This window comes from Pongo abelii, chromosome X, assembly GCF_028885655.2.
Source record: "Pongo abelii isolate AG06213 chromosome X, NHGRI_mPonAbe1-v2.0_pri, whole genome shotgun sequence".
Lineage (NCBI taxonomy): Eukaryota > Metazoa > Chordata > Mammalia > Primates > Hominidae > Pongo > Pongo abelii.
In genome coordinates this window covers 13,176,286-13,201,217 of record NC_072008.2, presented here as the reverse complement: position 1 = coordinate 13,201,217, position 24,932 = coordinate 13,176,286, and the positions used below count along the sequence as shown (strand labels likewise).

The window sequence follows — 24,932 nt, the reverse complement described above, 5'->3', positions numbered from 1 at the left end:
GTATTCATTAACCCACAGCTGAGCAAACACTGTAGTTAGAATACCCTCTACAAGGAATATATGTGGCTCATTAGGCCTCCAGGAACCTGGTACATAAATCTTAAAATCTTACTCCTAAATACGGTTAGGAAACACTTTCAGTTTTACATGAATAATATCAGATTTCTGTGATTCATTAATTGAATATTTATTTTCTCTCTACAATGTGCCATTCACTGTGCCAAGTCTTACTCAATGTTAATTTCCCTGTAATAACAGCACAGTTCCTAGCACATATCAGAGATAAAAAGACGTGTTTAAAAATTTAAAATAGCTGATGTTTCAGTCTCTGAAACCAAACAAAATTAAACACAAATGTCATAAACTCTAGAGAAGTTTAAAAAAATACAGTTCCTACTTCTCAGAGATTCCTACAATCCCACCTAAATGTTTCCAAGGCTCTAAAATGAATTTTCCAGAACATGCTGGGTAACATATTTTTCCCAGTATAAGTAGCCTTCTTTGATCTGGATTTTAAAACAAACTAGATCTCAATATCACTAAAACCTTTATTTTCCTGTTTTCACATTCTTTGGAGTCAAAGCTTATTTTTATTATTTTATGACTTTGTAGTAGCTGAGATATATATCATATACAGTATTTTAGCCTTAAGAGTACTAAAAGGAATTTTGTTAAGTAATTCTTAGATAAAACGATGAACTAAGTTATCTTACTAGCTAAATGATTAACACATCAAAACAGAGCTAAAAGAAAGGGTTTGGATTTGTGTCGGTAGCTGTTTGCAATTCAAATTAGTTTGTCAAGTGGTTTCAGATTCTTCAATCAGGGTCCTGAAGTTAACCTGAGGACACTGAGTGAAGGCTGTAATTGCAAAGATGTTTTCACATGGGTGAATTGGAAGCCCTATTGGTGAAAAGCAAACGACGGAATAGGGCCCTGGATTGCTTGGCTGAATGGAAGGGAAAATGAAACAGTGAGTTGGTTGTCATTTTCTCTCAAGCGAGGCAAAGTCACTGAAGGGATCAGAGAAAGGTTTAAATGTGGAATGATCAATCTTAGATGTGATCTGGACTTCAATTGAGTGGAATTTCTTGAATCCTTGATGTGAATGAGGAATGCGGAGGAGCCCATGCGAAAGTAAATTTACTGGAAAGGAGAACTGGAAATTTCAAGGGGTTTGTGTTTGTCACTGTCAACCCTTTTAGCAAATAACATTTATGATTAGGGTCGGTGTTATTGTTGTTGTTGTTTAAGAAAGTACGAGAATTTGTAAAATGCAGAGAAGCAAAAGTTAGAAAACTAAAATTGCTTACCACCAGAGATCAACTACAGCATTTAGGCCTATTTCCTCCTTACCTTCTTTCCTTTCTTCCTTCCCTCGCTCCTTCCTCCCCTCTTTCCTTCCTTCTTTCCCATCCGTTTATCCATCATCTACCTAGCTCTTTTTATATAGCTATTTCTTTATTATTATTATATTGTTATATATCTTTGTCATTTGTTATATAAAGTTTGCATCATTGCTGCTTTTAAAATGTTTTGACCTGTAATCTTTAACTTGCAACCTTTAACCCAGGGGGTCTTCTGGCTTTGTCAGGCAGGGTGGCTCATGGGAATTCATGGCCTCTTATTCTGGTAAAAAATTTCTTGCAATCAAGAATGTGGTGTTTTTTCTTGGTTTAAAACAAACAGAAACAAAATCACACAGAACTAGAAGAGTTTGCACTAAATATATATTTTTAAATTTCTGCCTGCAAAATTATGTTCCACTGCCTCCTCTTTGCTCAGTTTCCCACTTATATCCCTCCACATGTAGCCTCTGGAGTTCCTTGAGTCTCTGAGAGATTGTTTCGTAGGGCAGGATCAGAAATGACTTGTCAAGATCCCTGCAGAAGCATTTAGAAAGATGGGTAATTTATAATTAGAACAATAAGTAATGGTGGTTAACATCTTGCAAGGTGTTATATATTTAATTTTTTTTTTAACAAAGTCTCTTTTTACATTTATGAACTCAGCCAGGAGTGGTAGAAAGATAGTTTGGATCATGAGTCAAGGTGCCTTGAGTTCTAGTCCTAGTTTTTTCTCAACTATTACCTTCTATAAGCACTTAAATTCTCTATGCCTCCATTTTCCTATATATAGAAGGAAGTGGGAGGGTTTGATGGTTAGCAGGCCAGATGCTTGCTGAGATCATTTCCAGGTCAGCAACCGCACTGTATTATGAAGGTTTTGGTGGCCCCATATTGGATGGGCATTGAGGCATTATTTCCATTAACTACCAGTGAACAGTGCATTTGCCATGGGTACACGCTTAGATGGAACCTGATAATATACTAATTTGGTGAGGTTGGGGGTTGGGGGGCAGGGGAATCCAAGGTCTGATTTCCCCCAAGCAAAGTCTGCTAATGTTGTTCCTCTATGCTGCTTCTAGTTTTTTGGATAAGCTAAGTGAGTGGGGTGTGTGCATATAGATATGCAGGATAATTTATCACACGCATACTTCATTGGGGAACTGGCACCAGTTGGTACTTCCTAAGCAGTTCCAGTCAGTGCTTTCAGAGAAGAAAAAAAACTAACCTGTGCAGATGCCTTTACATGTATTATTCCACTTAATGCTCACAGCATCCCTTCAGGGTAGATCCCCCGTTTTGTAGATGTACAAACTAGGGTTCAGAGTGATTGAGTAACTTGTTCAAAATGTGAACACGGATCTATAGGACTCTAGGGCCAAAGTACATTTCAGAGGACTCCACTTTGACTCACTCTACTGAGGCAGAGGGAAAAGAAGAAAATAAGGGGAGGAGGAGCAGGTGAAGAAGTGGACTAAAGGAGTTTCCTCTGCATGGTGCTGTTGCAGAACTACTCTTACAGATAGTGCAGCGCAGGTGTGGGTCAACAAGCTCCTTTCCTGTGCTCCTTTGCCATGTTCTATTGCCTTTCTTTTGGGATTATCAGGTTTCCCAGGGCTCCCAGGCTTTCCTATCACTCCCACTAGCACCCCATCCTGATGAGCCATTACCAATATTTCATGTTCTAGAATCATCTCATCTTCTGATTCCTGCACTAGAAGCTTCCTTTTCTCTATATGGTTGTTTCAGCTAAGTGGAAAGCAATCCGATTGAGTGGATCTATATTAGAATGTGAATGCCTAAAAGGTTCTCATTATTAAGAAGGAAGTTGATATGTGAAAATCTGACAAATGCCATTACAAACCAGAAACTGGGTGAAGAAAACAAAAATTCAGGCTGTTGGGAGAAGGTGAGATATTTGGGGACTGAGAAATGTCAGGAGCCAGTCAGTAGGAAGTGGAGTGGATGTTCCAGCTACAATTCCATGGCAATAGGGGGATCTGAAAAGGAATCTCAAAGGTCCCTAATAAGTAAGGGGTTCCTGTGTAGGAGAGCATCTGTGTATTAAAAATAAGGCTGATCCCAAGCTGAAACAAAAAACAAGCAAATTGTGATATTGTGATGTATATTCGGTCTTTCACCCTGTTTCCTGGCATACAAATCCTAAAATCCTTAGAAATTCGAAAGTGTTGTCTTTTTGTACCCTAATGAGTTGACTGATAGCAGGCAGCCCCTAGGCAGCTTCAGGATGGGGATTTGTCACCCAGAAAGACTAACTTTTAGCACCAGTCCCAACCTCCAGGGAAGGGAGAGGAGATGTTGAGTGTATCACCAATGGCCAATGGTTTGATCAATCATGCCTAAGTAATAAAGCCTCTAGAAAAACCCAAAAAGACAGGATTCAGAGAGCTTCCAGATAGCTGACCACGTAGAGGTTCCTGGAGGGTGGTGCCCAGGGAGGGTATCAAAGTTCTGTACCCCTTCCCTCATACCACTCCCTACACATCTCTTCATCTGTATCCTGTGTAACATCTTTTATAATACATGAGTAAACATAAGTGTTTTCCTGAGTTCTGTGAGCCACTCCAGCAAATTAATTGAACCCAAGAAAGGGGGATTGTGGGCAACCTGATTATAGCCAGTCGGTCAGAAGCACAGGAAAAATAACCTGCAGCTTTTAATTGGTATCAGAAGTGGGGGTGGGGGCAGTCTTAGGGACTGAGCCCTCAACCTGTGGGATCTCACACTCTCTGGGTAGAGAGTGTCAGAACTGAATTAGAGGACATGCAGCTGATCTGCTCCTTGGTGTGTAGAGAAATGCCCCCCCCCGCCCCCCCCCCCCACACACATTTGGTCACAGAAGTTTTCTGCATTGCTGAGTGAGGAAAAGTAAAAGCTCTTGTAGTGTGTGTGTGTGTGTGTGTGTGTTTTTCCACGTTCAGAAAAATGAAAGGTGGAGCAGTGGTGAGAGAGAGCAGGCAGTCCACTGAATTTGGACCAACAAAGGCCCCCTGCAAGAGCTGCTGGTGTTTGCTCCCAAATTGCAGAGTACATGAAGACAATGTGTTTCCTGCTTTCCAGGGCATAGGTTAGTACTCATGGCCCTGGGCCTGGGCATTCAGCCACATCTGTTGGCCCTGCCACGTACTCAGGGGTGGGAGGGGAAAGCAACTTCTGGGAATGGCTTCCTGTTCCCTACTCCTGGAGCTAAGTCTAAGAAAAGAAAAAGAAACCAATTTCACCTTTTCCTCCAAACGTCATTGTTATTGACACAACCAGTCTGCAATGATCAATTAAGCAAATCTGAAGACTCAAATGCTTTTATGCTTCTTATTTAAAAGTTGCTTGGAATTTATTCCCTAATTCCAGATGAGTTACCAAAAGAGAATGTTTAAGTGACTTATCCAAGATCACTGGACAAGGGGGCGGGTCCAACCCCTACATACGTAGCACATACAACTGGCCTGATTGGAGGGACTATCCAAGAATCTTCCTCCTCCATATTCTCACACAACTCTCTGCCCTTTTGCAAGTGCCTACACTTTTCAGAATTGAGAGTCATTCCTCAGTGTCTTGAGAGTCCCTTTATTCAAGTCCAAATTCTAGGGCAGGAATTGCACTTGAGCTTTTATCAACAATTTACCTAGTGGAACATTCTGCCTCATACCTCTTTCTGAGACAGATGTCTGGAAGCCAGGCCTTCCGGGGATAAGGCAGGAATGGGATGCTTCACCCTATTGTGGGAGAAGAGAAGACTGGAGATAGGAATTTGCCAAAAACAAACCTTGTTAGGGGCCTGTGCTGCTTCCAGCTGAATAGCTATCCCACGTTGCAGCTTTATTAATTAATCTTCCTCTTGGGAGTGTGTTTTAAGTACCAAGCAATAAAATAGTCTGGGAGTTGACATGTTTAATTAAATTGAGGTTTATTTCAACTTATTTATTATCTTCACTGATTCTTTTACCTCTCTCTGGTCCCCAAACATAAGCAGCCCCAAGGACTGGCCCTGGCTCCTTTTTTCTATACACTGTTAATTTGGATCACTCGCACTCTTTCAGGTTTAAGAATCACAATTGGGAGGCCATACCTCCCAAGTTTGTCTCTAATCCAGGAGCCAACAAACTCTCTCTGTAAAGGGCCAGATAGTAAATTTGTCAGGCTTTGCAGGCCATGCAATCTATTGCAACCACTCAACTCTCCTATTGCAGCATGAAATCAGCCAAAGACCATATGTCAATGAATGGGCATGGCTGTGTTCCAATAAACTTTATGAACATTGAGATTTCAATTTCATGTAATTTTCACTTGTCACAATATATTATTCTTTGGATTTTTTTTTCCCAACCACTTGACAGTGTGAAAACTATTCTCTAGCTCATGGACCTTAGTAAAGCAGGCAGTCAACCTCTGTTCTGACCAATACCTTTCTCCAAGTTCCAGGCCTCCTGCTCTCAAAAACGCCCTCAGACTCGAAGTTTCTAATATGAAAATTGCTCTGTCTTTTACCCACCCCACGAAACAGCTGTTCTTCTTGACTTCTTTGTCTTAGGATACCAGAATTCTCCCAGAGTCCCAGCTGGAACCCCAAGGGTTTCCTTGGTTTCCATTTGTCATCCGTTATGCCAAACCAGTACCCCAATCCCATTGCTGACCCACATGCTATGCGTCCAGCATCTGTCTCTCTCTCCTGTACTCAAAGTTCTGTATATCCAAATTAATTTTCCTAAAGCAAGATTTTTATTAAAGAACACCCTTCAAGGTCTCTACTGTTTCCTGCACACAGTAACCCAGCCTGCAGCACCCTGCACTTATATATATATGCAGTTTTCCCTTTGAGGGAGTTTTCTAGTTTCATCTTCCACTATTTTCCTACACAGATATTCTGTGCAAACCAAAATGCCTTGCCTTCAACAGGTGAAATTAACATGCTGGGAGCAGGCAGGGAGTTCCTACCTCTATGCCTTTCTTCTTGATCTTTTCTTCCATGAAATCCTTTTCCTGCACCCCTGGACCTATCAAAAAGTTCATGACCAACCATACTGAGATACCACTTCACTTATACTAGGGTGGCTATCATAAAAAGACTGACAATAACAAGAGTTGACAAGGATGTGGAGAAATTGGAACCTGCCTATGCTGTTAGTTGAAATGTAAAATAATACAGCTGCTTTGGAAAAATAATCTGGCAGTTCCTCAAAAGGTTAAACATAGAGTTGCCATATGACCCAGCAGTTCTACTCCTAGATATACATTAAAGCAAAATGAAAACATATGTCCACACAAAAACCTGTACACAAATATTAATAGCATTATTCACAATAGCCAAAAAGTAAAAACATCCCAAATGTCTGACAACTGATGAATGGATAAACAAAATGTGGTCTATTTATACAACGAGATATTATTAGTACAAGAAATGGAGCTGGGCACGGTGGCTCACACCTGTAATCCCAGCACTTTGGGAGGCCGAGCTGGTCGGATCACACGGTCAGGAGATCGAGATCATCCTGGCTAACATGGTGAAACCCCATCTCTACTAAAAATACAAAAAATTAGCTGTGTGTGGTGGCATGTGCCTGTAATCCTAGCTACTCGGGAGGCTGAGGTAGGAGAATTGCTTGAACCTGGGAGGCAGAGGTTGCAGTGAGTCAAGATCATGCCACTGCACTCCAGCCTGGGCAACAGAGACTCCATCTCAAAGAAAAAAAAAGAAAAATAGAATGAAGTTTTGATACATGCTATAATATGCATGGACCTTGAAAACCTTATGCTAAGGAAAAGACGTCAGACACAAATCCCCACATGTCATATGATCCTATTACTATGAAATGTCCAGAACAGGAAAATCTATAGAACTTGAAAGTAGATTTGTGATGGGCTGGGGTGGGAGTGAGGGGTCAAGAGAAAATGGGAGTGACTGCTAATGAGTAGAAGGTTTATTTTAAGGTTGATGAACTATTTGAAAATTGATTGTGGTGATGGTTGCACAACCCTGGGAATACACTAAAAATCATTGAATTGCAACTTTAAGTGAATTGTATGGCATATGAATTAAAGCTTAATATATATTTTTAAAAGGCTTGTGGCCAAGCCAGATCATTGTAATTTGACCTTTAAAAATATTATTTTTATTTTGTAACTATCTGTTTTATTCACTTGACATTATATTTTACTTTGTAATTTTTTTCTGCCTATATTTTAATTTTCCAACTACACTGTAAACTCATACTTTCATATATGTGTGGGTGTGTGTATATAAATATGCTTGTGTTTGTTGATTTAATTCAGGAGACAATTCTGAGTAGTCAAAATAAAGTACAATAATTTAAATTACTAGAGCTGAAGACTATAGGATGTCAGCTGTGGATACAACTCACAAGCTACCATATTGATGTGACATGATGGAGTGGGAAGGAAAGCCATCTGGAGTTTCACTGGTGAATTGATACATCTTGCACTTAATTAACATTGTGTATCCCCTGGACTTTGATCAAATGGACAAGGGCTTTCTGAGCTACTGCAGAGTGCCTGGAAATTCAGGTATTTAGTTATGCTTATTTTGCAGTTTCCCCATATATAAACCCAAAATATAATGGAGACATGTATATTTTTAAAATTTACTTCTGACTTGAACAAGTACTGATGAAGAACCTACTGTGTGCGTGGCATTGGACTCAAAGATGATTTCAGTAAATTCAATAAGCAATAAATGACCATGCTAGTGTGGTTGTCAGCTTGCTGCATACTCAGCTTGTGGTACTCTACATTCCATTTGCTAACAGTTTTTCTAAATGCTTATATTTGGCACATGGGTTCTTTAAAAATATCAAAAAATACACTTGAAACTGTTTATCATAGGTCTATATTCAACCCATATTGACTAGGTCAGCAAGAAATTAAGTATATGGAAACCAATACAATCCTGTTCGCGTTTAGCATTTTCTCTGGAGAGCATCCATGATCCATCCATGAATTATATCCAAGTAAATGTTGCCAACACAAGGGTTAAGGTACATTAATAGTAATCTAGGGCCCCAAGAGACTTTCTACCTGGGAATACTATTCAGAGTAAAGCGGCAGCAATATATTAAATTACTCTAAGGCTTGACTTTGGGGGAGTGCAGTCGAACACTGTTCGTCTCTCAAGTGCCTCTCTTTGAATTACCTAATTTTCAGTAGGTGAAAATGAAAAGTCAAAGCTATAGGCAAAGCAGTACCCTTGAAAGGCCAGTTTTCCACAGATTGCTTTATACCCTCATTCACAAGGTTACTCAGCCCACAGAGGGCCATCCAGGGCTCACCAAAGCTCACCAAAAGCCACAGTGTCCACCTACAAACATGGGACCATGGTTGTAGTTAGTAAAAAGCATCGTTGACTTGCTTGGAGTGTCCTCTCTTTGTATCTCCTCTGGGAACTCATAATAGTTGTGACCAAGGATTCAGAAATTGGAATCCTAGCCAATTGCACTGACTTTGACTTAGAGACTCAGTTTCCTCTTTTTGCCATAACAAATTACCATATACTTAGTGGCTTACAACAGAATACATTTATTATCTTACAGTTCTGGAGGTCAAGCATGAAATGGCTTTCACTAGGCTAAAATAAAGGTGTCAGCGGGTCTGGTTCCTTCTGGAGGCTCTAGGAGATTATCCATTTCCTTGCTCTTTTCAGTTTCTAAAGGCTGCTGGCATTTCTTGGTTTGTGGCCCCTTCCTCCATCTGCAAAGCATAACATCTTTCAATCCCCACTTCTTTCTTATAAGGACACTTGTGATACATCAGGCCCACCACCAAGGTAATCCAGGATAATGTTCCCATCTCAAGAGCCTTAACCACATCTGCAAAGTCCAATTTCTCATGTAAAGCAACATATTCACAGGTTTCGGAGATTAAGATATGGTCATTTTGGGGGGACTTTATTCTACCACAGAGACACAACAAAGAGGAAGACTCCTTGATTAGTGATCATCATCATCATCATCATCATGGAATCAAAGGAGATCATTTTGGAGCTTTAAGATTTGACTGCCCTGGCTGGGTGCGGTGGCTCATGCCTGTAATCTCAGCACTTTGGTAGGCCGAGGCTGGTGGATCACCTGAGGTCAGGAGTTTGAGACCAGCCTGACCAACATGGAGAAACCCTGTTGCTACTAAAAAAATTACAAAATTAGCCAGGCTTGGCGGTGCATGCCTGTAATCTCAGCTACTCAGGAGGCTGAGGCAGGAGAATTGCTTGAACCCAGGAGGCGGAGGTTGCGGTGAGCCAAGATTGCACCATTGCACTCCAGCCTGGGCAACAAGAGAAAATCTCCATCTCAAAAAAAAAAAAAAAAAAAAAAAAAAAAAGTGACTGCCCCACTGGGTTTCAGACATGCATGGGGCCTGAAGACCCTTTGTTTTGGCCAATTTCTTCCATTTGGCACGGGAGCATTTATCCAATGCCTATACCCCCATTGTATCTAGGAAGTAACTAACTTGCTTTTGATTTTACAGGCTCCTAGGAGGAAGGAACTTGCATTATCTCAGGTGAGACTTTGGACTTGGACTTTTGGATTAATGCTGGAGTGATATAAGACTTTGGGGGACTGTTGGAAAGGCCTGATTGTGTTTTGAAATGTGAGAACATGAGATTTGAGAGGGTCCAGGGATGGAATGATATGGTTTGGCTGTGACCCCACCCAAATCTCATCTTGAATTGTAATCCCGATAATTCCACGTGTTGAGGAGGGACCTGGTAAATGATGGGATCATGGAGGCGTTTTCCCCCATGCTGTTCTCATGATAGTGAGTGAGTTCTCAGGAGACCTGATGGTTTTATAAATGGCAGTTTCTCCTAAGCTTTTCTCTCTCTTCTGCTGCCTTGTGAAGAGGTACTTGCTTCTCCTTCACCTTCTATCATGATTGTAAGTTTCCTGAGGCCTCCCCAGCCATGTGGAACTGTGAGTCAATTAAACCTCTTTCCTTTATAAATAAGTCAGTCTCAGCTACTTCTTTATAGCAGTGTGAGAATGGAGTAATAAACCATCCATGACAATATTCTTTGATTTTTACCTGGTTCACTAATTTTAACTTAGTTATCATTTTAAATAATTATAAGTAAAGATCCTTCCTGATTTCCAGGTGATAAACTGGGGCACAGAATTGTTATTTGGTCCAGAAAGAGGAAGAAAAATAACCCAGGCGGATGCCTGTCTGAGGCAGCCACTTCCAGAGACTGTGGGCCAGCTCTGAGAAATGTCCAGATTAGATAAACTGTATCTGGAAAGGTAATCTTGTCCCATGACTGAAACAGAACACTTGAATTTACCTGCCTGGTTTATTCAGATTTTATGCCTAGAAATCCCCGGAATACACCAGAAAATCCCAAATTGTCCTGAGACTGAGTACCTAAAGTTGCTGGGTCAAGAGAGTTTTTTTTTAAATGAAAGAGACTTGAGCCTATCTCTATATTAAGTGGTAGAGGTAGAAGAGAGAAAGGAATTAAAGATAGAGGAGAAACAATAGCCACAAGCTAGAAACAACTCAACCATCATGAAAATGCTTAAAGAAAAACTGCTGCATCCATACAATGGAATACAACTCAGTAATAAAAAGGCACAATCAACTGCTGCTACCCACAAAATGGATGACTTGTAAAATCATTATGCTGAGTAAAAAAGCCAGACACAAAAGAGTACATACTACATAAGTACACTTACGTGAAATTCTAGAAAATGCAAACTAATTTATAGTGACAGAAAGGAGATCAGTGGTTGTCTAAGGTTAGAAGCAGAGAGAAAGGAATGAACAGCAAAGAGGCACAAGGAAACTTTTGGAGGTGATGGAAATATTGTGTCTTCATTATGGCGGTGATTTCATGGGTGTCAAAACTCAACAAATTACATACTTTAAATGGATACCATTTACTGTACATAAATTATACTACAATAAAGCTGATTTACAAAAAGAGGGAAGCTTCTTGGGGGCCCCTGGACTGGATGAGGAACCCCTTTTCCACTGGGAAGGAAGGGAAGTACAATCACCTGATGGGTTCTTCTGGCCCGCTGCACAGATAAAACCAATTCACTGAGATAGTGGTACTGCAGTAGAGAAAGAGTTTAATAATCACAGGGCCAGCTAAGTGGAAGAACAAGAGTTTAGTACTCAAATCAGCTTCCCCAAAAGCTTGGAGAGTAGGGTTTTTTCAAGGATAGTTTGGCAGGCAGGGGGATAGGGATTGGGCATGCTGATTGGTTAGGAATGAAATTGTAGGGGTGTGGAAAACAATCCTTGTGTGCTGACTCAGCCTCTGGGTGGGGGCCACGGGACTGGTTGAGTCATGAGTCATGGGTCGGGGTAGAGTCAGTTGGTTGCCATAATGCAAAAATCTGAAAACCATCTCAAAAGACCAATCTTAGGTTCTACACTAGTGATGTTATCTACAGGAGCAATTGGGGAAGTCACAAATCTTGTAATTTCTGCCACATGACTCCTGAGTAGTAAGGGATTACAGAAGCAAGCTAGGAGGCTGGGCATGGTGGCTTACATCTGTAATTCCAACACTTTGGGAGGCTGAGGTGGGAGGATCTCTTGAGCTCAGCAGTTCAAGGCCAGCCTGAGCAATATAGTGAGACCCTGTCTGTTTAAAAATAAAATAGAAAGCAAGTTAGGGAACAATGGCTGGTTATCGTTTACACCTACATCTCAGCAGAATTCAGACCCCCTCCCATCATCCTAATCTTGTGGCCCTTCATTAGTTTTACAAAGGTAGTTTTAGTCCCTGAACAAGGAGGGGGTCTGGGAGGAACTATTATCATCCTTGCTTCAATGTTAAACTGTAAACTAAATTCCTCCCATGGTTAGCTTGGCCTATGCCCAGGAATGGGCAAGAATAGCCAGATTGTGAGGCTAGAAGCAAGATGGAGTCAGCCATGCTAGACTTCTCTCACTGTCATGATGTTTGCAAAGGTGGTTTCAGAAGGAGGCCAAAGCAGAAATGGTCACAGATCCATTCATAGATGAGGAGGGGCTGCAGAGAGAAGAAAGTGGTTAGCCATGATACTCTTAATGTTTCCTTAGGATGTAATGGCCCAAGGGGTTCTCTCCTGCCCCCTACACAAAGAAAGACCATGGTATTGTAGCAAAGGAAGAGTTTAATAGACAGGCTGGCCACACCACATGGGAGATGGAGTTAGTACTCAAATCATTCTCCAAAGCTCGCAAGTTAGGCGTTTCTCAAAGGCATCTTTGGGGGAAGGGTGAGGGTGGCTAGGCTTGCAGCTGGTTGGTTGGTGCAGAGATGAAATCATAGCCAGTTGCACCTGTTCTCCTGTGTGCTGAATTGCTTCTGGGTGGGACCACAGGAGCAGAGTTGGAGGGTCCAGGTGGAGCCATGGGTGTCAGACATACAAAAAGCCTGAAAAGATATCTCAAAAGGCCAATTTTTAAGTTCTACAATAGTGATGTTATTTGTAGGAGTAATTGGGGAAATTGCATATCTTATAACCTCTGGAATGATGGCTGGCAATTGTTCATGTTTGCATCTTAGCAGAACTCAGGCTGCTCTCCTCCCCGCAGCCTGATGGCCTCCCATTAGCGTTACAAAAGCGATTGAGTTTTACGGGAGGCTTTTTATTATTTAAACTATAGCCTAAATGTCTCTCAAAATCAGCTTGGCCCAAAAGCCCAGGAATAACTAAAGGAAAGGCAAAATGTGGGGTGGGTTAGCTCAGCTCACTGTTACAACTTTTCTCGCAAAGGCAATTTCAAGAAGCTCCCTGCATTACTGCCCACAGCAACGAGTCTCCTTTTAGCATGCAGATTCACATCAATCATAACGAGCTCAACTTGCATCTGAAGACTGGAGACTCTCACTGACACATCTTAACCCACAATGTGTACTATCCAGGCAAAATATTTGCAAGGTCTACCCTTCTCCTTTTAAATCAAAATTCAGCCCACCTTCAGCTTGGTATTCCTGCCACACAGAGCCCCTGAGAGCTTCAGCAGAGAACTGGCTGATGTGTTCTGAGTGTTGTTTTCTTTGATTCCTTCTGAGTGGCATTTTCTTTTATTTCTTCCTGTGTCTCTTTAATTACTGGCAGCTCCAGAAGCAATAAGAAGCTGGGAGGAAAGACTTCGTCAGAAAGCTTCAGGCTGAGAGGAGAGCCTGAAAGATAGGGATCTGCCAGCACCTCTGTGGTTATCGTCTCTTTCATGTAACCACTTACCAGAGTATATCAGACAGTATTTTGCAGTAACGAAGACAGAGCCATAGCAACCAGACTACAAAGAGAAGCCCAGGGTTCTGGAAATGGCTCCAAGTCTCTGAAGAGATGTTAGCATTTCACAGCTTCCATTTCTTTTTGTGTTTGTTTCCTTTTGGTAGCCACTGGAGACAAGCCGTGTTTTCTTTACACACCCCAAAACTAGGGAAATTTTTATTTACCACAGCCGGGTATATGGGCCTAAGACTGGAATTCTTCAGTTAACAGTCATGTTAAATGGAAATTCATTTTCTCAGTCGGGAAAACTATCCTCAGAACATATTTTCTGAGCTGCTATCTAATATCTGGTGCTTTTTCACACTAATAATAATCTTTTTCTCCTTCCTAAAAAACTGAAACTTATAATTAAGTAGAGGAAGCAAAAAACCGTTCCCTTGACACCGTACTAGTTATGTGGAAGTCCTTCATCAGGAATGAGTCACTCACGTAAATTGAAAGCTGCTCTGGGTCCCCACCTTTGAGTTAGAGTCCCCGCAACTTCTCTACTATAGCTATGTGGGCTTTTACAAAAGAATAATGATGTGAGACTCCAAAAGAGGGCAAAACATGTGACTATGCTTGTGAAGGGAAGCATGACACTGCATTGTCCATTTGGGGGCCACCCCTCTGGTGAAACAGGTGCCTACTGTCCCTTGTTACCCACCAAAACATGTATCTACCCTATGTTTAAAATTGTGTAGGCTACCAAAAGAATTGAAAGTAGGGACAGAAACAAATACTTGTACATGCATGTGCATAGTAGCACCATTCACCATAGCCAAGAGGTAGAAACAACCCAAATATTCATCAGTGGATGAATGGATAAACAAAATATGGTCTATCCATACAATGGAAAATTATTCAGCCATAAAAAGTAAAGCAGTACTGATAAACACTGTAGCACAAATTAACCTGAAAGAATTATGCTAAGTGAAAGAAGCCAGACACAAAAGGCCACACATTATATGATTCCATTTATAGGAAATGTCCAGAAAAAGCAAATCCATGGAAAGAGAAAGCAGATTGTTGATGGCCAGAGGCTGGAGGTAGAGGGCAGTGAGGAATGACCACTAAGGAACATGGTGCTTCCTTTTGGGGCAATGAAAAAGTTCTGGAACTTTTCATTAAGTGCTAAAAGTGCTAAAAGAATATGCTAAAAGTCACTGAGTTGTATACTTTAAAGTGGTTAATTTTGTATTATGTAAATTTCACTTCAATTTTTGAAATTCCCATATTCTTCTTTTAAAAATTTTATATATTATGATAGAGACAAGGTCTTGCTATGTTGCTCAGGCTGGTCTCAAACTCCTGAGTTCAAGTGATCCTCCTTGCCTTGGCCTCCTGAAGTGCTGGGATTACAGGCATGAGCCACTGTGCTTTGCCATATTCTTGAAAAGTGCTAAGAGAGTAGATTTTAAGTGTTTTCACCACAAAAAAAAATTATAAGAATGTGAGGTAATAAATATTGTCTCGACTTAGCCATTCCATGATATATACATATTTTAAAACAACATGTTGTAAATGATAAATATATACGATTTTATTTGTCAATTTAAGTAAATAAATTTAAAAGTAAAAAAAGAATTTTAAGAAAAAACTCTCTCCAAAAAATATTTCCAAGTCACAGTAGTCATGATGTCACATAAAAACTTTTTAAATATTATACTCAAAATATTAAAGAAAAATTATAATTAAAGCAGACTGACAGACAGGTGTATTCAATTCATTCTGTTAATATTAAGTAAGCCTTCTGTTCCCAACTAGAGGGGGAAAGATAGGCAAACAAACTGCTCACTGCTGTGATAAGGATGGGAGCGGGGTGGGAAAGTGGGAGTTGGGATAGCTGCTTTGCCCAAAGAGCTCATAGAAGACAAATATTGACAGCATGCCTTTTACTAGGAGGCCACACCCTGCCCCAGCTTGAATCTCAAGAAAAGTTAATGAGAAAGGCAAGGCAGAATTTGGTTTGGAGCTCAAAGGAGTGATAAAGAGCATAGTAAATATTAATGGGAGTTTAGAGATGGAAAAGCTCTCAGAAGCTGGACTCCTCGCAGGCTGAAAGCACAGAGTAGGCCTGAGTTCTAACTGGGAATCAGGAGTCAGGGTGTCTAGTCCTTGGTTAGGTCACTACATGACTATGAACTTGGCCATGCCGTGTAACTTCCTGGGTCTTGGCTTTCTTTGCTAAGTGCTTCCCCAGACTGAGCTGGCATCACAAATGTCTGTGGAACATTTAAAACATAGACTCCCCTAGGGCTGGAGAGATGGTACCTTGGAAATGAACCAGTAGTTCACAGACTTGAAGCCCCTGGGACTTGCGAATACTCAGATTGCTGGTCCCCATTCCTAGAGTTTCTGATTCAGTAGGTCTAAGGTGGAGACCTGAAATTTTCCACCTCTAACAAGTTCCCAGTGAAGGTGATGGCTCATCACACACTGAGAACCACTGAGGAAAAACTAAACTAGTCATTACCAGCTCTGGCTGGTCATCAGGATCACCTGGAAAATATTTAATAAATACCAGGGCCCCACTTCATATGTAGTGAACCAGGGATCCTCTACAGTCTAGACCCTTCTGTCTAGCTCTAGGTCTCATGATGCTTCTGGAAGATGAGCCTGGGACTGGGCTCTTATAGTGAGTGGGATTTGAAGTAAGCTAGAGGAGGACACTGGCATTCTGCTTGGGTCAGAATGAGCAGTAACAAGCTCCAGGGCAGGAATCAGCAAGCTATGGTGATGGTTATGGGAACCATGACCCAACTCATCTTAGGTGATATTTATTAACCACTCACTGCATTTATTTATCACCTAAAGAAGTGAGGGAGGGAGATACAATAGGAAAAGAAAAGTGACTTTTGCACAGAGATGCTTGGGAGAGGCCCGAGGAAACTTCACAAAAAGTTCCAGACAGTGTAAGTGCTAGTCTGCCAATATCTATTCCTGTATTCTTTTTATTTTCCCCCAGAACTAAGTCTAAATAATAACAGAAGCATTTAAAATAAAAATCTTGGGGCATAAATTCCTAAGGAATGAAATCCAATGTACTGATGTCTTAGCAAAAAATATGTCCTTAGATGCCATTTCATTGGAGGACCTGGTAGAACAATTGCTCCTAGAATATTCACTTGGTGGAATGGAGTGAAGGAGTTGATCCGTTCCCTCTGGTTACTTCATAAACCAGACATCTTACAGCACAGATACAGACCTCCATAGCTGATCCTACTTAGAGCTACTTTCACCAGTTATTCAGATATTTCACTTTGGGTTGCCTGCTTGATCTTAGAGCATTTGCTTGAACAGATGTAACAGACAAGAAGCTCCTATTTCTTCAGGAAAAAAGCTCAGCATGTTTTCACTGACAGGCACACATAACATGGGCATAATGTGCCTGGTAAGCATCTGTAACGTATAATTTAAAAATTCTTCCAAGAGTTTACTTAACTTGGGCCAACTGACAAGCTCCCTCCTTGCTCCCATCCTTGCAATAGGACTAAACTTCCTTAAGTGTCTTCTATACTACTGTGAATGATATGATCATGCAGCTGATGGCATGGCTATTGGGGGAATTCTTCCTAGTAACTACAGGTGTTTTACAAAACTGCTTTCCAAGAAAAGTGTAAGTTCTTTGAGGTCATACTCTTATATACTTTAGCTACTCACAGCACTTAGCACAGTGTTGAACACATAGTGCATTTCCTTTTTTTCCCCCCCAAAAGAAATATACAATAGATTCCCTGGATGGTAGAATTGGTTTGCTCACTGATCAGAAAATGGTGCCTCAAATATAGATGTTTAATAGCTTCACAGCAACCATATTCTAGACTTCCACCATGTCATACCTAGATTTTTCTTGTGACTTTGTCTCTCTTTTCTATCTAGTTTATTCTGTAGCCATAGAATACAGCCAGTATATGCCTCACTCCTGTACAGAGTCAATTAGAGTCAGTAGAAACAGGGTTGACCCAGAATCAGAGAATCTAGTCTTGTTACTTTATATCCATTGAACTAAAACTCCCCATTTCCTCTCCTCCCTCCCTTTACCAACCACTGTTTTATTCTCTAACTCTGTATATTTGACCTTTGTTGCTTTTTATAGATTCCACACATAAGTGAGATCATGCAGTATTTATTTTTCTGTGCCTGGCTTATTTCATTTAGCAAAATGTCCTCCAGGTCCATACATCTTGTGGCAAATGGCGGGATCTGTTTTTTAATGGCTGAATAATAGCAGTTAGGTAGGATGAACAAGGCTAGAGATCTAATGTACAACATAAGGACTATAGTTAATAAATTGTATTAAGGATTTTTGTTAAGTAGATTATAGCTGCTTTTGTCATTTAAAAAGTAATTATATGAGATGATGGATATGTTAATTTGCTTCACTATAGTAAACATTTGCCTTTGTATATGTATCTCATAACATCATGTTATAAACCTTAAATATACACAATAAAATGTATTTTTCAAAAATGGAATGTCTGGGTTTGAGTCTCAGCTCTACCTCGGGCAGCTGGGTGACCCCATACCGGTTAGTCAAGTTCTTCCAGCCTCCATTTCTGTATCTGAGAAATCTGCATAATGATGTCCGTCTTAGCCATGACTTATTGCTCTAACTTAACTATTACTAACTTAGAAGCAAAGACTGGGTTTTCTTTGCTTTTAAAAATCATCTCTTTCTTTACCCATTTGGTCTATTTCAAATTACCTGTTAGAAGAATGAAGGGGACAAAGAGATGATTCTAGGGTTCAGGAGAAATGTAAAAATCAGAATTGTTTTTTGCCATTTTCTTCTATTTTGTATTTTCTTAGCTTAAGGATAGAGGATAGCACCAATCTTTGTGCAGCTAGGGAAACTCCAGGGAAGCTCGGAGACTTTGGGAATTCACTTGCCTGACAGCCATCTAGTGAGGCTTCTGAGCTCACATCCTTATGTTGTCCATTTTTAAATGCGCAGAGAAACACTTGCTAGTGAATTATATTTTCTAGGTATTAACAATTCCTCAGAAGTATGATGTGATGTGCAAACATGTCAGATATGATTATTGTGTTTATCATAGGCTGCTAAGAGGTAATTATGGGAAGACTTCTATTAAATGCCACAGACTAGACCATTTTCCTGCCTTCTCCTGTCAACAGGTCCCATGAGAAGGTTACTATGGGAAACACTCCCTACTGAAACAGTAGTCATGTCTGCAGCCTGGGAGGTTCTAGTAGCAACACTATTGTGCTCACGGACATGGCCCTCTGGGATTTCATCCAAGCTATAGAAAGACTGCCTGGTTGGGGAAAGAGCATTTTATAAACAAAACTAAAAGAACAGGGTGTTCATTTACACTCCTGGGGAAAGAATCAATAAGGCCTATGACTTGGTTGGCTCAACAAAACTGACTGACTTTTGAGTTAATTTGCTAAGGATTATAGATGGTCCCTGACTTACGATGGTGAACCTATGATTTTTGACTTTACAATGGTGCAAAACCATTGTGTTTTCACTCTCAGTACTGTATTCAATAAATTATGTGAGATATTCATGTAGTAATATTACATTATAAATATCAGATTATAAATATTATAAAATAAGCTTTGTGTCAGAAGATGTTGCTCAACTGTAGGCTAATGTAAGTGTTCTGAACATGTTTAAGGTAGCCTGGGCTAAGGTATGGTGTTCAGTAGGTTCAGTGTATTAAATGCATTATCAACTTATAATATTTTAAATTTACAGTGATTTTATTGGGATGTAATCCCATTGTAAATTGAGGAGCATTTGTACTTGTGTTTCACCTGTTGCAGGGTCCATCCCACAGGCCCTGACTCAATGTGGATGAATAACATACACTGACACAGGTATTCTGCCTGTCAGTCCACCTAAAGGTCCCGGCCCCTCACAGACACAAAGGAAGGTACAGTAAAGAGTAGCAGCCATGGCCCCATTCAGCCAGTGAAGCTTGCATTTACTCAGTATAGGTTAAATGACAAAGGTCTTGAGTAAACACCACTAGAGGGTAATTGACCTGGTTGCCAACCCCCCTCCCCAGTAGAGAGCAATTATGCACCCACAGTTGATCAAAGGTTGGTTTTAGGACCACATGAGTAAACAAGCTATTTAGATAAACTACTTTACATTTCTTTGTATCTATGCTCTAAACTTTTAAGAGAATTCAACTGCCTTCAGCCAAATGCTATGCAAACCCCCAGGCATTCCAAGAGGGTTTGTGTTTATTTCCTTATAATTTTACAATTTCTTCCACCATCTTGACTGAATCCCCATAACCTATAGAGAGTCATTTTCTAGTCATTTCTTGGGGCCATTTTGTATGAAAAGTAGAATGTAATCAAGATGCAAGTAGCATGAGAAGCACCAAGGTCATTTTAAAGAGCAACATTTGGTATAAAAATGAATGTTTAACCGGGAGACTGATGATGCATGTCTTGGTATAAGAATCACAGAGCACAATGGTGACCAGAACTTTCAAACTCTTTGAGTTGAGGAATTGCTCTGAAGCAAAACCATAGAAATAAGCAGAAGGAAGGAAGAAAGTGTAATGTCTTACGTTGGGTTATCTAGAAGCAGACCCTGATATCAGGATTTAGGTGCATGAGAATTATTGAGTTGATACTCTGGATATTCTCAGGAGAAAAGGAGCAAGGAAGCCAGTAGAGCAGGGGAAGGAGCAAGGCAAGGGCAGGGGCTAAGCTTAGTTTCAACCTTGCTTTTGGACTTCCCAGCCTCTGGAACTGTGAGTGTGTGGTCAGCATGGGGAGCTCTGGTGTATAAAAAGCACTGTAGAATCATGTCTTGAGGCAGGAGGGCCTGCTTTCAGCATCCCCCCAGCTGTGGGCTGCAGGGAGGTAGGGAGGAAACAAGGCAACTCCCTTTGGCCAGAAGCAATTCTCTGGAGAAGGGGACAGCTGTGAGCACCTAGCACTTGGGGGAGGAGCCCAATAAAGAGAAGGTGAGTAGGGGGCACCACCAAGATCTACTTTAGTTGCTTACCCAAAGCCACAAATTAGCTAGTGGCACAATTGAGACTAAAACCCATCTCTCAGCCTCAGCACTGCCTTGTCAAGTCCACTTTTTACAATGGCAATACCTACCACTATGCCATTCTTTTTTTTTTTTTTTTTTGAGACAGAGTCTCGCTCTGTTGCCCAGGCTGGAGTGCAGTGGTGCGATCTTGGCTCACTGCAAGCTCTGCCCCCGGGTTCACGCCATTCTCCTACCTCAGCCTCCTGAGTAGCTGGGACTACAGGCGCCTGCCACCGCGCCCAGCTAATTTTTTGTATTTTTAGTAGAGATGGGGTTTCACCGTGTTAGCCAGGATGGTCTCGATCTCCTGACCTCGTGATCTGTCCGCCTCGGCCTCCTAAAGTGCTGTGATTGTAGGTGTGAGCCACCATGCCCGGCCCACTATGCCATTCTTTTTGAAGCATTTTCAGAGCTACTATTTCATGCCTGCCATAATCCTGGGAGATAAACAAGGGCAGATATCTGTGTTCTCACTTTATGAATGAGGACATGGGGGCTAAGACAGTGATCTGGCCCAAGGTCATGCACCTGGAAGCAACATAGTTGTGAATAGAACTTTGTTCTGTGGGACAACAGCACTTTTTACAGGTCAGAAGCGGTATCTAAGAGAGACCACAGTCTGGCTCTTAATATCTGCTGGGCACAAGCTTGTGATCAGTTTGGTTTTGCTCTGTCTCTCATTTGCTTTGGCATTTGAGCCTCAAACAATGACCCTCATCTGAACAGGGGCTTGCTCAAGAAACATGTAAGTCCCTTGTCATGTATCACCAGCCCTGGAGTGGGGTTTCTGGTTTCCATTTCTAACTTTTGATACCCACTCTTAGTAATAAGAAAAAAAAAGTCTATTTTTATAAAATGACTCAAATGTCTCTGGAAACATTTACAATGTTTGGAATGTTGTGTTTTAATAATTTCCTGATCTGTATGCAGTAAGGAATTTTAATGCAAGCGCTAATATGAAATTCCTCATCATTGTGGGGTTTAAATTTTGCTTTAGGTTTTCCTTGCATTTAAATTTAATCACAGTTGATCCTCAAGTGAGCTGAATTTGCTATAACTTCCTTAGCTTATTGCTTATTTATGGGGTGCTCTCTCTGATTTTCATCTTATCTTTCTCCTTCATTTTCTTCAGCCTCAAAACCTTCCTTATGACCTAATGGTTTCCTGCACAGGCATCTGGATATCCACAGCCTGCTCCAAATTCTGCTGTGAAATGTTCATATCTTTGATGAGGTCACCTGCACAAGGGCATCAGGAAGTTTTGGAATGAGAAGATATTAGTTCCAGACCACAGTCCACCTTGCACTGACCTTGTAATCTTGTAGCAAAAAAGATCATGGGTGTTTACAATTGTCCATACTCTTTGACCTAGCAATTATATCTCTTACATCTATCCTAGAGAAATAATTGTAGATATGCCCAAAGATTTGGTTATAAGGATGTTTATGACCACAACTTTTACAAGAAAAAATATTGTTTAGAAGCTGCTCAGTGGCCTGTTTTTGTTCCCCCCACATTCATATGTTAAAGCCCTAACCCCCAGTGTGATAGTATCCAGAAGTAGGGGCCTTTGGGAGGTAACTAGGTTTAGATGACATAATGAGGGTGGAGCCCTCATCTCCCTCTCTTCCTCTTTCTGTCACATGAGGTGGGAAGATACAGCAAGAAACATCTGCAAGCCAGGAGAGTGCCCTCACCAGGAACCTTGATTTTGGACTTCCCATCCTCCAGAATTGTGAGAAATAAATATCTGTTGTTCAAGCCACCCAGTCTGTAGTATTTTGTTATAGTAGTCAGAGCTAAGACATATATGATAAAATACTATACATCAGTGGTTCTCAAACCAGAAAGCTTATTAAATAAAACACAGATTGCTGTTCCTCCCCACCCCCTGAGAGTTTCTGATTCAGTAAATCTAGGTTGGGGTCTAGGAATTTGTATTTCTATCAAGTTCCCAAGTGATGGTGATGCTGCTGATATCTGGACCACACTTTAGGAAGCACTGCTATACAGGAATAGGTGATGACATAATCTTTTTATATTATTACCCTTAAAAGGCAATTTATGTGACAAAAAGTACTTTAAACCTATTTTGTGAATTAATACCAATATTTCAAAAATTGAATGGTGGTTAACTTAGTTATCTTTGCGTGGTAGGATTATGGAGGCAGGATGCGTAGTATCTTCCCTCCACACCTCATTTTTATGCATTGATTCAGAACTCATAGACTTGAGTTTAATCCTATCCTTAGCTCTCATCTGCTAGATGATCTTGAGCAAATTAGCTAATTCACAACAGCCAAAGCTTCCTTGCCTGTAAACAGATAATGACACACACCTCAAAGGGTTATTTTGACTATTAAGGAAAATAATGTAATCTTTATGTAGTCATTCATTTAGCACATATCTGGGAACCTCTACTATACCCTAGACACTAGGCTGGGGACTGGAGGTGAAATGACGAAGACTCAGTGTTTTGACCTCACACAACTTCAAGTTTATTGAGGAAAAAGATATTCAATCCCCCTCATCATTCTCCCTGTACAGACAAACAGACTTCAATGGTAGCACATCTTAAAATGATTCTAATTTTCCAAATTGCTGATTTATAGGGGTCTCCATGTTTTTTCCAATTATGAAGACATACAGTTCTGGATTCTTCTAAGCGGCTAGTCCTTCCAGTACAATTTGATTTAAACAGAACTTTTCAAGAACAAGGTTGCTACATGAAGTGAGTTAAATGTCCCTCACAGTGTGCCATTCCTAGGCCTGTAGGTGTGGCCCTGTCCCACCCTGGGTGAAGGGCCATCCCTGCTTTACAGAAGGCTTGGGACAATTAAAAATTCCTTACAGAGAGTCCCCAAACTCCCTCATGCAAAGTGAGTCTGATTCCTTATTGAACTTTCCATGCACGGCTCAAGGAGAAAAGTACCCTCTCCTTCCCCCGCCCTCCCAAGAACCGGAAGTAAATGCCTTCTCTGTCCATCAATGAAGGCACTTGAAGCAAACTTCTTGACATGACAAACCAATGTTTGAGTGTTTGAGATCCTCAACACATGTTGTCTAAAAAACACACAGCAGAGGGGAGCACAGGCCTCCAGTATCGGCTCTCACCCTGGAGATGCCTTGCTAATAGAAAAAGATTATTTGGAGCTGTGGTCATGATGAAATTGGCCCTCCCTTGTGGGGAGTGAGAGAGGCCCCAGGATATGGTTTATCATGGGCAAACCCTCACCTTCCGGGCACTGCCCTTCTCAGCCTTCCTCTGGGCCAAACTTCTGGCTTTATCTTTTGATAAGGCAGTGTGTTTACTCCACCTGCCTCTGTGCCTGGGAGGTGCCTTGCAGCAGGCAGTGGGAGTGTTTTACTGCCCTCACTACAATCTCTGGGCCTCTAACCATAAAAAGAAAGAAGGAGGAAGGGGAGGAAGCCGGATCGGCCCTTTCAAAAAAAAAAAAAAAACAAACAAAAACCCAAACCATAAAACTTATAAAACTTCAAAATCAAAAATATTAAATAATTACTATATTTTAGGAGACCATTTTTCACTAGGTATCTTAGGTTTTATATTTCCTGGCCTTTATTGAACTTCCAAAAGAAAGTTGTAAAAATGCTCACCAAATGTCACTGTGAAAGGAAGGGAACACAACTCATGAGACGGAGGTCAGTAAAAACCATGGTGGATATAAATACAATGTCATTTCCATTTAAGGGACTATTAACATCTAAGTGAGAACTATGGTGAAAAAGGAACCCTTACAATTTTATGAAATACAGAGTTGACTTTGCTATAGGAATCTAGTCCTATAGTATATAATTTAAAAGATAACCAGTCTAAGAATCCATTTTTAAATTGAGATATAATTCACATATCATAAAATTCATGCTGTTAGAATATATAATTCAGCAGTTTTTACTAGGTTCACAAAGTTGTTCAATCATTACCAGTTTCTAATTCCAGAATATTTTCATCACCCCATGAAGAAACCCCATACCTGGTACAATGTGATGTTTTGATATATGTTTATAACATGGAATGATTAAGTCAAGTTAACTAACATATCAATTACCTCACTTATCTATCATTTTTTCTGGTAAGACATTTGAAATATACTCTTAGTTATTTTGAAACATATGTTATTGTTTACTATAGTCACCCTGCTATGCAATAAATCTCAAAATCTACTTATCCTGTCTATCTGAAACTTTGTACTCTTTGATCAACAACTCCCTATTCATCTCCACCACCCCCAGTCTCAGGGGACCATCATTTCACTTTCTACTTTTTTGAGTTCCAGTTTATTAGATTCCACA

The 24,932-nt window shown here is 40.6% G+C and overlaps 1 long non-coding RNA gene across 1 annotated transcript; it reads left to right on the top strand.

Annotated features, from left to right (window-relative positions):
- Window positions 1–866: 866 nt before the first annotated feature.
- Window positions 867–22,376, top strand: LOC129052889 (uncharacterized). The gene is made up of 4 exons (XR_008518016.1): window positions 867–973; window positions 7,684–7,886; window positions 9,840–9,872; window positions 21,751–22,376. It is a non-coding gene; the product is annotated as an uncharacterized LOC129052889 (long non-coding RNA).
- The last annotated feature ends 2,556 nt before the right edge of the window (window positions 22,377–24,932 follow it).